We start from the raw sequence: 14,819 nt of genomic DNA, 5'->3' as shown, positions 1-14,819 counted from the left end.
TAATATTACACTATAAAGGATTTTGAAGAAGAGAAGAGTAAACTATGGGTGTTGCATATAGAGTTAGGGATCCAATATGGGGATAGGTTAAGGAAATCCATTATGTATTTAGTCAATAAAATTGATTGGCCAACCTTTTATGAGCAATTAAAAAAAGTATTAAATACATGGGAAGAGCTGAAAACAAGTGATGATCCCCTTAGGCCAATTGTCAACAAATAGAATGAAAGAAAAATGAATGTTACTCTTTTATGTTTCTCTATTATCAGTTTAGCTTGTAAATATATAGAGAAAAATTATGATTTAACTAGTGATATGTTAGAGTTTGATGATAAAAGAGTTGCATTGTAGAGAAGGATCATAGGTTATCTTGATAAGTGCAAGAGTATTGACTTTGAACAATTCCCACATGCCATAGATAAAAAGTATAAGCTAAAAAATAAGGAGAAATGGGCCCAAGAATTGAATGACATATTATGCCTTTGAATCAATAAGGTCGTAAATGAAAAGGGAAATGCATGGTGGGCAACGAAAACTAAAGGAGTTGTAAAAGTTTGGTTATTCTTTGATTCTTTGAGGCAAGATTTTGTTGAGATTGATAAAATTGGAGAATATATGATAAAGATGCAACATGATATCCTACATTTTAATTGGGTAGATGACACACGTTTTGACAAGTGGATGATAGATTTCATTCATGCTAAGTAGTTAGAATGTGTTGAAACTGATGATGAAGAAATGGAATAGGATGAAGTACAAATAATTGATATATCAATAAAAAGAGAGGAGGAAAATGGTGAGCAACCTATTGCAATTGCAAGCACCAAAATCCAAACTGTGACTTGGCAGTGGAAGACTCAAATATAACTATTGTGTTCTTAGTTCATGATGTTGTGAATGGATAAACTTGAGTTAAAATAAGTTTTAAAAAATAAAAGCCAAGTGCATCACAACCAGTTCCATTGGCTACATCTATTGAGGAGTTACAACAATAATAAAGCCAACCATGAACTTCCCATCAGCAAAGAAATATAATAAAAGGTGAAATAGAAGTGGTCCCTACAAAAGAATATTCATTATGTAAACCATTCTATTGCACCAATTTTTGTCTTTTATGACAATAACAATGTAAATATCTTTTCTATCTTAAGGACAACTATTAGTTTCTCTATGCCTAAATCTTGTTGCATCTCACACTATATAAGTGAGATTCTAGGGCTAGAGAAAGGGTCCAATTCATTATACAATTTTAGTTTTACTAAGCTTTGTTTAATTCAGTCCTTGATGCAAACTTTATGACATATTTTCTCTACAAGTATTTGAGAATTTACATTAATGTTATAATATCTTAGTGTCTTATCTTGATTTTTTTGAGCTCTATTTTAGTTGTTATACAATTATCAAAGATAGTTAATACAAAGATGAATTGTCCCCATATATTTTCTTTTCAAAATCTTGTCTCCACTTATTACTTGGTTATTTTGAAATTGCATTAGCAAAGCTTGTTCATTTGAATGCAATTAGGATATGTTGTATATCATTTCATTATTGCTTTTAATTCAATGAATTAGGTAAATGATTCATTAAATATGATAGGATCTTCATGGTAGTAGGGAGGATATTTGTAATAATGAGTATGAGTGAGAATTTTTGATAATATTGATTGTAATGTAGTCAATTAGGTCAAGAAATTGGATAGACTTTGAATCCCAATGGATGAGGCACTGATCAACTAGTTTAGTCTACATATGGAGAGACCATAAATAAGCATCAAGCATAAAATCAATATCAATTTTACTTTAAATTTTTGAAGAATGTCAAAGCTAGTCATCAAATGTTTCAATTTAATTTTTGAGTCTTAGTTAGCTACTATTGCTAAGAATTACCTATAGTTCTAAGAAGAATTGTGACCAATCTGCTATAGGGGATGTGTATTGTTGTGAAATGCCATGGAATAAGTGAAATGTGTATGTAATATCAGGTTGAAAATATTTTATCACTCAGGTGCACCTACCTTGGTTTTGCAGAGTCAAAAGAGTAGAAAATGTTTCATGATTTTGTTGAAGTTGGATCTAAATGTGAAGAACATATAACCTTTTATGGGAAGTAGCCAACCCTTAGATTATTGTGATCTTTATCATATTGGTGTTAAGTATTTTGTTTCTTAATAGTGTAAAAACACCAAAATGTCATATGAGTCACATCTAACTAGTGTCATCAAGTCTTTAATTAATGACATTAGTACTCAAAGGCATTCAAACACACTTGCAAAAAAAGCCACTCTAGGTCTCGAATTGCTTGTCCAAGAATTTGACGATTATATTGTGAATGAAATTGAACCTGTAACATCTCTTTTACTCACCTATCCCAAGCTCATTAGACTAGTATTCCAATGCATCTTGTGAAGTCCCTACATTCTAGAATGACTATGCTCTTGCCTACTACTTAAAAGCTATCAATCCTAGAACGTCTTCCACCATTGAACAAAGTATCAATGTGACTGAAGCGAACATTAAATATCTTAGTCACACAATTAGAAAGAAAGGAAATAAAAGGTCTGATGGTGAAAACCACATTGTGGCAATATCAGAACCTAAAATAATAAAAATAAAAGATGTATCCAAGGGTGAAAACCTCTCTAAGGTGCCTATAGATGAGATATTTGATGCACTTCCTAGTCATTTTCAGTAAAGATCATCACTATTGATTGAGCCAATATAGCCAATCAACTTGGGAATATAAGAACATCCTCACATGATACGTCTTGCACAGTGACTATCTCTAGAAGAAAAAAGAGGAATTTATTGCCTTCTTCCAAGAGAAAAAGATAAATTTTGCATGGACATACTCAAACATGCTAAGCTTGGACCCTATTCTCATAATGTACCATTTATCTATTGTACCAAGAGTTAAACTAGCCAAATAGAAACTTACGAAAATGCATCCTCATCTTGTGTTATATGTCAAAGATGAATTGGAAAAGTTCTAAAAGCTAGTTTTATCAGTGCAATTAATTACACTGAATGGATATCCAACATTGTTCTAGTCTCCAAGCATGAAAAATCTATCAGAGTATGTATACATTTTTGAGATCTAAACTAAGCATGTCCAAAGGATGATTTTCACTCCATAATGATATGATAGTGGACATGATAGTAGGATATGAAATGTACTCACTCATGGATGGATTCTTTGGTTACAATCAAATCAAAATTGCACTAGAAGATTAGGAAAAGACTACTTTCACTTGTGCACAAGGAACCTTCTATTGGAATGTGATGTCGTTTGGTCTTAAAAATGCTAGTGCCATGTATCACAAGGTAGTTGCTACAATTTTTCATGACATGATACATAAAATAATGGAAGACTATGTGGATGATACTATGGTTAAGAGCACAAGATGCAAAACTCACCTTCAAGACTTGTGACTTATCCTAAATTGCATGGAGAAATTTAGTCTAAGACTCAACCCCAGAAAATGTGTATTTGGGGTAACATTTGGGAAGCTACTTGGCTACATTGTGTCTGCAAAAGGAATTGAGGTTGATCCAGAGAAAGTTCAAGCAATCATGGGCATGCCTCTACCTTGTAATATTAATCAGATGAGAGGCTTACAATGAAGACTTCAATCCATTCCTAGATTCATATCATAGCTAGTAGATAAATCAAAACCTTTTATGAAGACACTATATAAAGGTATGAAATAGAACTAGAGCTAAGAATGCAATTAGAGTCTAACAGATGAAGCAATACCTTTCTAATCCACTTATCCTGATGCCTCCTATCTATGGGAAGCCTCTTATTTTAAAACATTTTATCAACAAAATCCTCTCTTGGAAATTTTCAAGCCTCATGCTAATTTCTTATGAAATGAATTATAGCATCGAGGTATGTGTAGGATCTTGATGTTCCAAAAAGTGACAATTTGAAAAATTTGTACTTCTAAAATATCCCAAACCATTTCAAAATCTATTCCAAAATTTTCACACTAAATGAAAAAAATTAATATCTTTATAAGGTCTACTATATCTTTTGATACCAAACATGTATGGTCAACTTTAAAAAATCCTTAAAATGTGCTTTTTTTCTATTTTTATGTGATTTTTACTTCAAACATGTAGCTGACGACTTTTTTCACCAAAATTTGATGAAATGAAAAGGGTTTCTTAAGAATGTTCTTATCTTTCCATAGATGTAAGGTTTGTCAAATTATGAGTTTAGTTAGTAATTATTACTTATTTTCTAATGGAGTTACGTATAAAGTGCTAACTAACAGGCTACTTGTAAAATGACTATAACTTTCAAATGGTACAATATTTCTCAAATCTAAAAGGTTCATTACATTCTATGTTTCTTCTACTATAAGGGGAAAGAAATGAAAAATTGAATTTTGCAGAGTTTTGAATAAGTTAAGGTGATCAGACACAAGATTTTTTTATTCCAAAACTTCTAAAGTCAAAAACTAATTATTTATTATTTATTTAGAATAAAAATACCCAAAAATATGTCTCACATCTAGGCATGATTCTACTACTTATATCTAGAATATAATGTAAAAATATTATCATTTGATTTTGATTAAGGTGGTCAGACATATGTCTACTTCTTATTTTTGTAGTATTGCATTAAAATTCAAAATTTTGACCAATCAATTTTTATTTTTTTGAGATAAGTCCTAGTAGTTTAGAAGCTAGATTCAATTTTCTAGATATTCTTTTCTCTCAACTTTTTGATATAAAATTAATAACAAGTAGAAAATTGCATGTCAAGTTGATATGACCCTGATTTTCTAATTTTTTATTGCCACTTAAGAGCATAGTTTGGTTGACCATGATCCTGCACATACCTATCATTGAGAAGGCTTGCTTGGTAGTCTTGTTTACTTCCTGAAAGCTAAGACATTACATGCTCAATCATACTATGTGTCTAGTAGCTAAAATTGATCCACTAAAGTACTTACTTAGCAAGGCCACATTAACAATAAGGTTAGCTAGGTGGGTCTGATACTAAGTGAGTTTGACATTTAGTATGTTGAATGGAAGGCTATCAAAGGACAAGTGATTGCTAATTAGTTAGCACAAGCACCAATGTAGAGTCTTCTTCCACTAAACATTGACTTAGCTAATGAGTCAATTTTAATGCTCTTCTTAGCTGATGTATCTTAGTTCAAACTTTTCATTCTTCTTATAGTATAAGCCAAACTTTTATGTTCCTTTTAGATATCTCATTATTCTCTTCACAGCTATCAAGTGATTCACTCTAGAATTAGCAGAGAATCTTGCAACTATCTCCATAGCTAATACAATATCAAGTTTGCTATGTAATACATATTGCAATTTTCCAATCATAGACCTATTAGTGTCTAATTTACCTTAGCTAAGTCACCATTCTTTGACAACTTGTGTCTTATCACCATAGGTGTACTTACTAGTTTGAAATCCTCTAGTCTAAATGCCTTCAATATCTCTTTCAGATACTTTGACTAAGTGATATATATACCATACTTCATCTGATATACTTACAATCTCACAAAGAATTTGATCTCTCCAAATATAGACATTTCAAATTCTTTCTTCATCTGATTTGCAAAATCTTTACACAAAGCATCTTGTCCTCCAAATATGATATCATCAACAAATATTTCAGATAACAAAATACTTTTGTCATTTTCTACCTTTATGTAAAGATTACTATTATCATCAACTTGTTCAAATCCAATCTTCACAACATAAGTATGAAGTCTCTCATACCATGCTCTTGGTGCTTGCTTCAATCCATATAGGGCTTCGTGCAGTCTACATACAATGTTCTTATTGTTAGCATCAACAAATCCTTCTAGTTTTTCTATGTAGACTTCCCCTTCTGGTATGTATTTCAAAAATGTGGATTTAACATCCATCTAATAAACTTTGAAACCATTGTATGCAACATAAGTAAGTAGAGTTCTTACTCCTTCCATTTTTGCAATAGGGGAAAATGTCTCACCATAGTCAATTCCTTCTTCTTGTGCATATCCTTTGCAAACTAATCTTGCTTTGTTTCTTGTCACTTCACCATTCTCATCTAGTTTGTTTCTGAATACCCACTTGGTGTAAATCACATTCTTCTCTTCTATTCTAGGAGCTAGACTCCATGTTTTATTCTTCTCTATCTATTGAATCTCTTCTTCCATGGCCCTATACCAGTCATCATCTTTCAATGCATCTTTCACTATTTTGGCATCCTTCATGCTAAGAAAACATGATTCACTTCTCAACCTATTTCTTGCCATTGTCTTAGAATCTTTGTTTCCAATGATTTGATCAGAAGGATGATGTCTTTTGACATATTTATAAAATCTTGGCTCAGCTCTTATTTCTACATTTTTTCTTTCTACTTTAGAGTCATTATGTGTATCTCAACATCTCTTTCATGTATATTGATCTTAGAATTAGAATGTGCATTTTCTTCATTCTACAACTCAACATCCGAATGCAACTCAATTCCTAAATGCAACTCGGCATTCATAGGATGTGACTCGATGGTTACTGAGACTTTTTGGTGGTTGCTTAATTGGTTTGTACTTCTATAAACTCATAAAAATTTACATTTGCACATTCCAAAATTTTGTTACTGTTAGTATTTAAACACTTATAGGCTTTACTTCTTGTGGAGTATCCAATGAATATAACTTCATCACCTTTTGCATCAAACTTTCCATTCCTAACATCTTTAAGAATATTACACTTACTTCCAAATACCTTAAAGTATTTCACATTAGGTGGATATCCATACCATAGTTCAAAAGGTGTTGAATGAGTAACTATTTTGACTTGCACATGGTTTAAGGTATATACAACATTACTTATAGCTTCTCTCCAATATTTAGAGCAACATTCTTTTCCATCATAAGTGTTTTGGTGTGGTCCATTATAGACCTATTTCTTCATTCAACAATTCCATTTTATAGTGGGCTCCTTGGTGCAGATGTCTATATTTTGATTCCTCTATCATTATAGAACATCTCAAATTCATTTGAAGTGAATTCTCCTCCTCTACCTAATCTCAAGCATTTCAGACTCTTACATATTTCTTTTTCAACTCTTGCCAAGTACCACTTAAACATTTGAATAGTAACTTATTTCTATTTTATAAATATGACTATCATCATCCTAGAGTAATCATCAACAAACAACATTATGTACTTATCTCCTTTGTAGCTTACCACTTCAATGGCTCCACACAAGTCCATATGAACAATCTCTAGTATTTCTTGGAGGTGGAAGCTTTACTTTTAAATCTTGACTTTAACAATTCGCCTAGCTGACATTGTTTGCATACTATATTATCAGGTTTCTTCAACTCAGGCACAACTCTAACTCTTTTCATGTTACTGATACTAACCAAATTATCAAAATTAACATGACATAATCTCTTGTGCCAAAGCCATACATCATCAAGTTTTGCAATAAGACAAGTAGGATCCTCTATATCTAGATAGGGCATATTACTTATAGTTTGATCACCTTTTCCAATCAGCTTTCCATTTGTGTCATATATCTTGGCAGTTTTGTTTAAAAATTTAACCTTGCATCCTAGATTACTCAATTGTGATATAGTTAACAAGTCCAAATTTAATCCTTCAACATAGTAAGCATTGTTACATGAAATCATATCCATGAGTTTGATAGACCCTTTTCCTTTTGTCAAAAATGATGTATCATTACAAAACCTTACACTATTTCCATCATAACAAGTTAAGGTAATTAACTTACCTTTTCCTACAGTTATGTCATGTGAGCATCCATTGTCAATGATCCATCTATCATTCTTGTTTGCAAAAGTCACTAATGTAGTTGCCTCATCTTCATCAGATTCATTCTTCATTGTAACATTTACCACTTCATCATCATATTCATCAGCAATGTAGCATGAATTCTTTTCTTTATCTTTGTAATCTCTACCATCATCTTCTCTTCTATTTTTGTACTTCTTTCCTTCTTTGTAGTTCTTCTTCTATGTACATCTTGCAGCAATATGACCAACCTCATTGCAATTGAAAAAAATGATGTGTATGTTACCTTTTAACTTGCCTTCACCTCTATGAAATCTCCTTGCCAATAGTGCTTCCAATTGTTCAATGTCTTCCTCATCTATATTACTGTCACTGGATGCATATTTTATCTTTCTTTTCTACCTTTTCTACTTTACCTCCTTAGAATCATTTAATAACAAATTAGCTTTGAAAGTAGATTCAAGACTCTCTAATTTGTTGTTGTCAAAGTTATATAGCTCAAAATTAGTGATTCTACCTATTAGACCTTCAAAGGTTAGATCATTTTCTGGAATACATCTTAACTCTTGGATTGCAGAAACTCTAATGGCATAGATAGGTAGTAATGTTCTCAAGACTTTTCTTAACATGGTATCATCATCTATATGACCTCCTCTTATCACACTAACCACTTCCTTTATCGTAGAAATATGTTGAGCAATATTCTCACCTTCTTCCATTCTTATGTCATCAAACTTACCTTTGAGGCTTTCAGAAATGGCTATCTGAACATTTTTGACTCCTCTATAGATGTTGTTCAGGGCATCCCACATCTTCTTTTCAATGTTACAAACTTTGATATCATCAAATTTGGCATAGGTTAGAGTAGAGGTAATCTCCAACATCACTTGATTATGTTTCTTTTTTATCTTCATATCTTCAATAGTTAGGCTCCTGTTGGATATGTAATGGTAGATTGTGCATGATCTCTAAGTTCTCCAATGTGTAGCTTCATCAAAAAATTTCATGCAAGAAAGTTATCTCTTTTGAGCTTGAGTACTTCTATTTTAGACCTCTTGATCTTTGTGCTTCTAGTACCTTAAAACTAGTTTTCTTAAGCAAATGGCTCTGATACCAATTGTTGGAATTCTTTTAGAATAACTAAGAGGGGGGTGAAATAGTTATTCAAGGTCAAAATGTATAAAAAAAACATTTCTTATCTTAGTGAACCCATAAAACATTCATATTCATGCATGCATGTAAATGAATATGTGATTACTTAAAACTTGCAGGTTACTAACTAATCAAATTGTAGAAATGTAAAGCATGAAACACAACATATTCATCAACACATTTGATGTAATGATTTAATGTGGAAACCCAATTTGGAAAAAAACACTAGTAACATGCTACTCCTTTTCACTCATATGAAGTGATGTCCTGTGAAAGGCCAACCCTATTAAAGGTTACAATACACATTGTTAAATGTGATCTGATTAAGGGATTTCAATCACCCTATTAAAAGTGAGCCTTGTTAGAGGACTTTAGGCTGGTCACTTGGAATGCCACCCTATTATAGGATTTTTCAATGACTGTTAGGTCAACCTTAATCCAAAGGATTTACCCTAGATTGATACAATTGTTAGAAGTTACATCAGAGCTTTGATCTTATACAACTTACATCTTTACTTGTAGATTATAGATCTCTATTCAATCCTCAATTGTGCTTGTCTTTCATACTTTGTGGCTATGGAAACTTGTTCACCCTTTAAGCATTCTTATCCTTAAGCCTTCATGCTTGGTATGCCATTGTAGACACTTCTCTTGGTCACTTGATGAAGAAAAACCCTTAATACTTTCTCCTCATTAGGTTCTCGCACATGACATCAACCTCTCTAACCTCTTTGCTTCATGACTAGATATTCCTATATAAAGAAAATTAGAATATTTTCCTACTCATTATCCATCATCTAAATTATGGTTTTGGATGGGTTAGGTAGGATACAATATTATCTACCCCATATCTTGTCTTCTCTAGAAACTTCTCGTAGAATCCTTTTGAATTCACCTAAAAATTGTTTACATCAAGTTATGTGCCACCAGCTCATCAATCTTATCTTCCTCCTAGTTCACAAGTTCGAAGAAAATAAACTTGTTAGCTTATATATGGAAAATCTTTGATCTTTTTCATAATGTAGTAGCTTAGCATTATTAGTCTTCTAATGCTTGACACATACTGCATTACTCGATATTAACTAGATTTTACTGATGCTCAGTATCAATTGAAATTCATTCACTATCTACTATCTTTCTACTTGGCTTGCATTAACTTTGGTCAACACCTACTATTTACTTGGTCAAGCTTGGTAGAAAAAAATTATTTAACTTGTTCTTCTAAACTTTCTAAGTGTAGCTAGCCATTTTGTAACCTTAAGTAGATCATCAATACATCATGTTATCACTATCTTAACTGATCCTTGTACTTCATTACATAATCATTTCTCCCTCTATCACCTTGCTTATGATTGATTTGTAGTTTTAGTTATGTGATTACTATTGCCATTTTTGCCTCCCTGCCAAATTCAAATTTGAATATCCAGCCCATCTAGTGGCTACCAGCCAAATTTAATGATATTTTCATACCCAGGGTATTTTAATATTTTGCCCCACTGGGCCACAACTTTCCTCACTGTTAGATCTTGCCAGATCTATGGCAGGCACTTCCCCGCAAGATATAGATGCAAGTGTTTTAAGTATTGTAGGCAAGCCCTTTTGCATTGCGTGGAAGGTGGGTTCGTCTTCCTTTGGCTAGCTTCAGAGATGCAAGTTTTATTTGCCATCAAATCTGCAATGATCTATGGTCACAGCTTCCCTGCAATATGGAGTTGTGAGGATCATAGTATTGCAAGATTGCCCCTTTCTAATGCATGGACAACATGACGTCACACAAGGTCTTCATCAAGTTTCAACACACAAGTTTTGGGCACCATTGGATCTTCGGTGATTGATGGCTGGCACACCCCCGCTTGATCAAGCTGCGAGTGAGTTAAACATTGTGGGTAAGCGCCTTGGTGACATTTGTCCCAAATGATGTCATGAGCCTACCTATTTCACAAGATGATGTATGAAGAGCTCCCACTGTTAGATCTTCATAGATCAATGCATGACACTTTCTCACAAGATGAAATTGCATGAACTTTAAAAGATGTGGGCAAACACTTTACCACCATGTGTCCTTGTGGGGCCTATCTCTCTGGGTGTTGCCAAGTGGTGCCACATCATGCTGAGGTGTGGTACAAGTTGCTGAGGTGGTGCCAAGTGTTATGGGCTCAGATTATATGGCAGATGCAGATACAAAAGATCTTCTTCATCATTGATCTCACAGAGATCAATGATCAAGGCTTTCCTGCTTTATGGAGTTGTAGAGAAGTTAAAAAATATGGGCAAGCACCTAAGAGACATGTGTCTCAGTAGCCCGAATAGGGTATCGATGGTGCTAACAACTAATGTAACAGCCACAGTCAGGGTTTTTTGGGTGGCGCAGTTAGTTTAAAAGGGGTGGTCAACTTAGAAGGACTCTACAAGGTGGTGAAAATAAAGAAGTTCATTGGCCCACATGGTTCCTCTTGCTTACGGGTCTCATTTGACTTGCTGACTATGCTAACTCCTAGCAAAAAACAAAGGAAAGCCAATGTTTTGCACAAATTTGATCTCTGTGATTGATCCCAACCACCATGAAATGAATGCTAAACATAGGAAAATGCTCCACCACGTCTGATCCTATCTATCTACCTAGTTAGAGCACAGTTATGGCATCGTTTCTATCTTCTCAGGTCCCTGTTCCAACTAAGATCATATATCATTGCATTTGGATCTATACTCAGATTAGACTTTCTTCTTAATCGCCATGATTGTTCTCTGTAGGACTTCAATGTGGTGGTTGTAGAGTAATTACAGATAGAGGGCAACTCAATTATGCCTGAACTATAAAGGAAAATTTTGTAGATTTTTTTGGGTCGACCTTTCTCTATTTTCGCTATTACTGCTCTACAAATTTTTAGTGTAAATTCCCCTATGCCTCTGAACTACATAATTTTCTACCTTATCTCTCTTAGCCATTAGTGTGGAAGTCCAAGAACTCTTTGCCTCCACCAGTGTTTTGTGAAAATCTATAATCTGTGTGACTGTATCTCCTATTAGCCAATTAATGATAATATAAGTGAATCTCCCTTTCCTTGTGTCATTCATCTTGGTTTTCTAATCTGCATGTGATTATTAGATTAAAGTAAGTCTAAATGTGTATATCCTTAGTTTCATTATGGTTTTATAGTGCATGAATGGGTAGAGATTGGTCTGAACACTCTATTTTAGAACACCACCTCCCTAGATTAGAATAGGTAGATTTTCTTCTTGCATCTCCTTCTCCCTTTTTCCTTCCAAGAATAGTTAGGTGCACCCTGATAATAAGAGGAAGTCAGCCTTCTTTGGAGATTCAACCTCACAGTTCAAGTCCCACAGCTTGGAGGTTGTTTCCATGTTTCACTAGGTTGTCCTCATGCATAGGCTTTGGACAAGGGTGCAAACCTCAGTGACAATAGTTTTTGGCATGCCCAGTGGGACAACTAGCAGAAGATTTTAAGTCTACTGGTGTCAGAAGGAAGATTTCAAGATTAACACTAAAGAGATAGTACTGGCTTCAGTGTTCAAGACTTCAAGAGGTTCATTCTTCAAGTACTTGGTGACTCTGAGCCTCAAACACATCTGGTTCTAGACCAAAGCTGTAGTAATTCATGCCCAAAGCTGAAACAAGGGCATCTTCTAGAGGTAAATTTTAGTACCAAGAGATTTCATTTTTGAACCCTAGAAGAAGAAGGACTAGAGTATCTTTATCACCAGTTAGGAGTGCAATAGTAACAGATACCCCTATAAGATCTATCTCTACTCCTCCTACTATTAGATCTCAGCCTAGATTTCTATCAGCACATATCAATAGATCACTTGTTTACATGGTGTTGCGTAGAGCTCATACTTTTTCCACCTTTAATGGCGGCAATCCTCTTTTATTGGCCCCAAGACATGACATACCAATAGCTGCACTTAAAAGTATACCAGAGTTTACTGGTGAAACCTCTATATCCCCCTTAGAACACATTCAATAGGTTGCAAATGTTTGTAATATCCATGGTATTACAGAAGATGATGTTGCAGTTAGGCTTCTAGCCTCATCTCTAAAAGGGAAAGCACTATAGTGGTATAGAGGTTTGGCTCATGGTTCTATAACAGATTGGGATGGATTAGGAGAAGGACTATGTAAACACTTTGAGGAAAAAGTGACCATTTGTCACTTTTAGAGTAGTTGACTACCATAAAAAGAGCCCCCCATGAATGTATGACTGATTTCAACTATAGATTTCAAAAAACATGGGATAAAATACCTATTTCAGTAAAGTCTATCCCTGGTAATGCTTTCTTGCATTACCTTAGAGCCTTTAATAGTGACATTGCTACTACAATCCAAACCATGAGAGGGGATACCTTACCTAATGCTTATGACATAGTAATAATGGCAAAACATATATTGATACAAGGAGATAAGTTAGCTTCAAGGCCTCCTATGCCTGTCTTCCTTGATGTCTCAAACCACCAACCAACAATGGCTCCTCTTCCCGCAACTTCCACGTCACAATCCCTTGCTCTAGTCCCTCAAACCTCCACATCTTCAAATGGAATAGATGAGATTAAGGAGATGATGGAATATATGATGTTGAACATAGATAAGAGATTTCAGGGCCAAGAGAAGAAGCTAGAGGACAGCTTCTCTATGATGTAGAAAATGAGCAATAAGGTAGTGACTTTAGAAAGGTAGGCTCAAGGTAGTAAAGCTCATCAATTGCAACATCAAACTCTAAATAGTGGTAGGCTTCTGAATCAGAATTATGGGAACAATTCTTTTGATCAGAATAGACAAAGTAGTCATGCTTCAACTTCAAATGCAAGCCAAAGTAGGGCCATAGTCCCTCAAAACAACATGGCCCAAGATCAAGATTTTTGTCCCTCCTACAATTACTCCTATTCTTGTTGCATGTGTTAAAAGGTTGAATCTTATTTGGCTTTGACCATCCAAGAGCTTGCAATACAACCATCATACCAAGAAGGACAATTTAAGGATGCCTCATATGTGCAAGGGCAAGGTGATTGTTCTTTTATGAACCATCAGATGGAGGAACATTGCAATGTAAACTAGGATTCTGTTGCTCACAACACTAGGAGCAAGAGAAGAGCTATTGAAGATGTCACCCCTCCTCCTAATTAGGCCTCAACTTCAACTACAACACCTCATGAACAAGCAGTCAATGAGCAATCAAATGTTTCTCGATAGCAAAGGAAAAATAATGCAAGTGATCCTCTAGTTGTTCCACCTCAACCTCCTACAAGGACAGCTCCCAAGGCTTCTAGCAAAGTTCCCACTATGCCATTCAGTGTGGTAGAGAAAATGAAGAAGACAAATGTGAATATCTCTATGTGGGATGCTATTGCTACTATACTCATGCAGAAGAGGTTACTGCAGTAGGAGTTGGAGAGTATTGAACCAAAGGATCAGCCACCCAACATGGAAAGTTCCATAAGCTTAGTGCAACCATTAGATAGGGCAAAAATGAGAAAAAATGTTAGACCTCCCCCATTCTATGTTTCTCTAATTATAAGCGATAAACTAGTCCACAATTGTATGATTGATTTTGAGGCTAGTAGTTCAATGATGCCTAGGTGTGTTGTCAATGCTTTGGAAATGAAATATGAGCCCATTGTTAGGGATGTGTTATAGTTGGATGGTAGTACTATCAAGGCTATAAGAATATTTAAGAATATAGAAATGGCCCTACATGCATGCCCTAGTTGTACTATAACTCAAGATATATCAGTGGCTAAAGTTAAGCCACATTTTTCCATTTGTCTATCAAGGGACTTCATGGCCCAAATAGGTGGTTACATATCTTCCGATTGGTCATATATGTTTTTTAGAACAAGATATGGAGCTAAAGCTTCAATTAGAGCAGAGCCTCTAGCC

This window comes from Cupressus sempervirens, chromosome 3 (assembly GCF_028749045.1).
Source record: "Cupressus sempervirens isolate cs-2001-9-10 chromosome 3, ASM2874904v1, whole genome shotgun sequence".
In the NCBI taxonomy this organism is placed as follows: Eukaryota; Viridiplantae; Streptophyta; class Pinopsida; order Cupressales; family Cupressaceae; genus Cupressus; species Cupressus sempervirens.
This window is presented reverse-complemented; position numbering follows the sequence as displayed.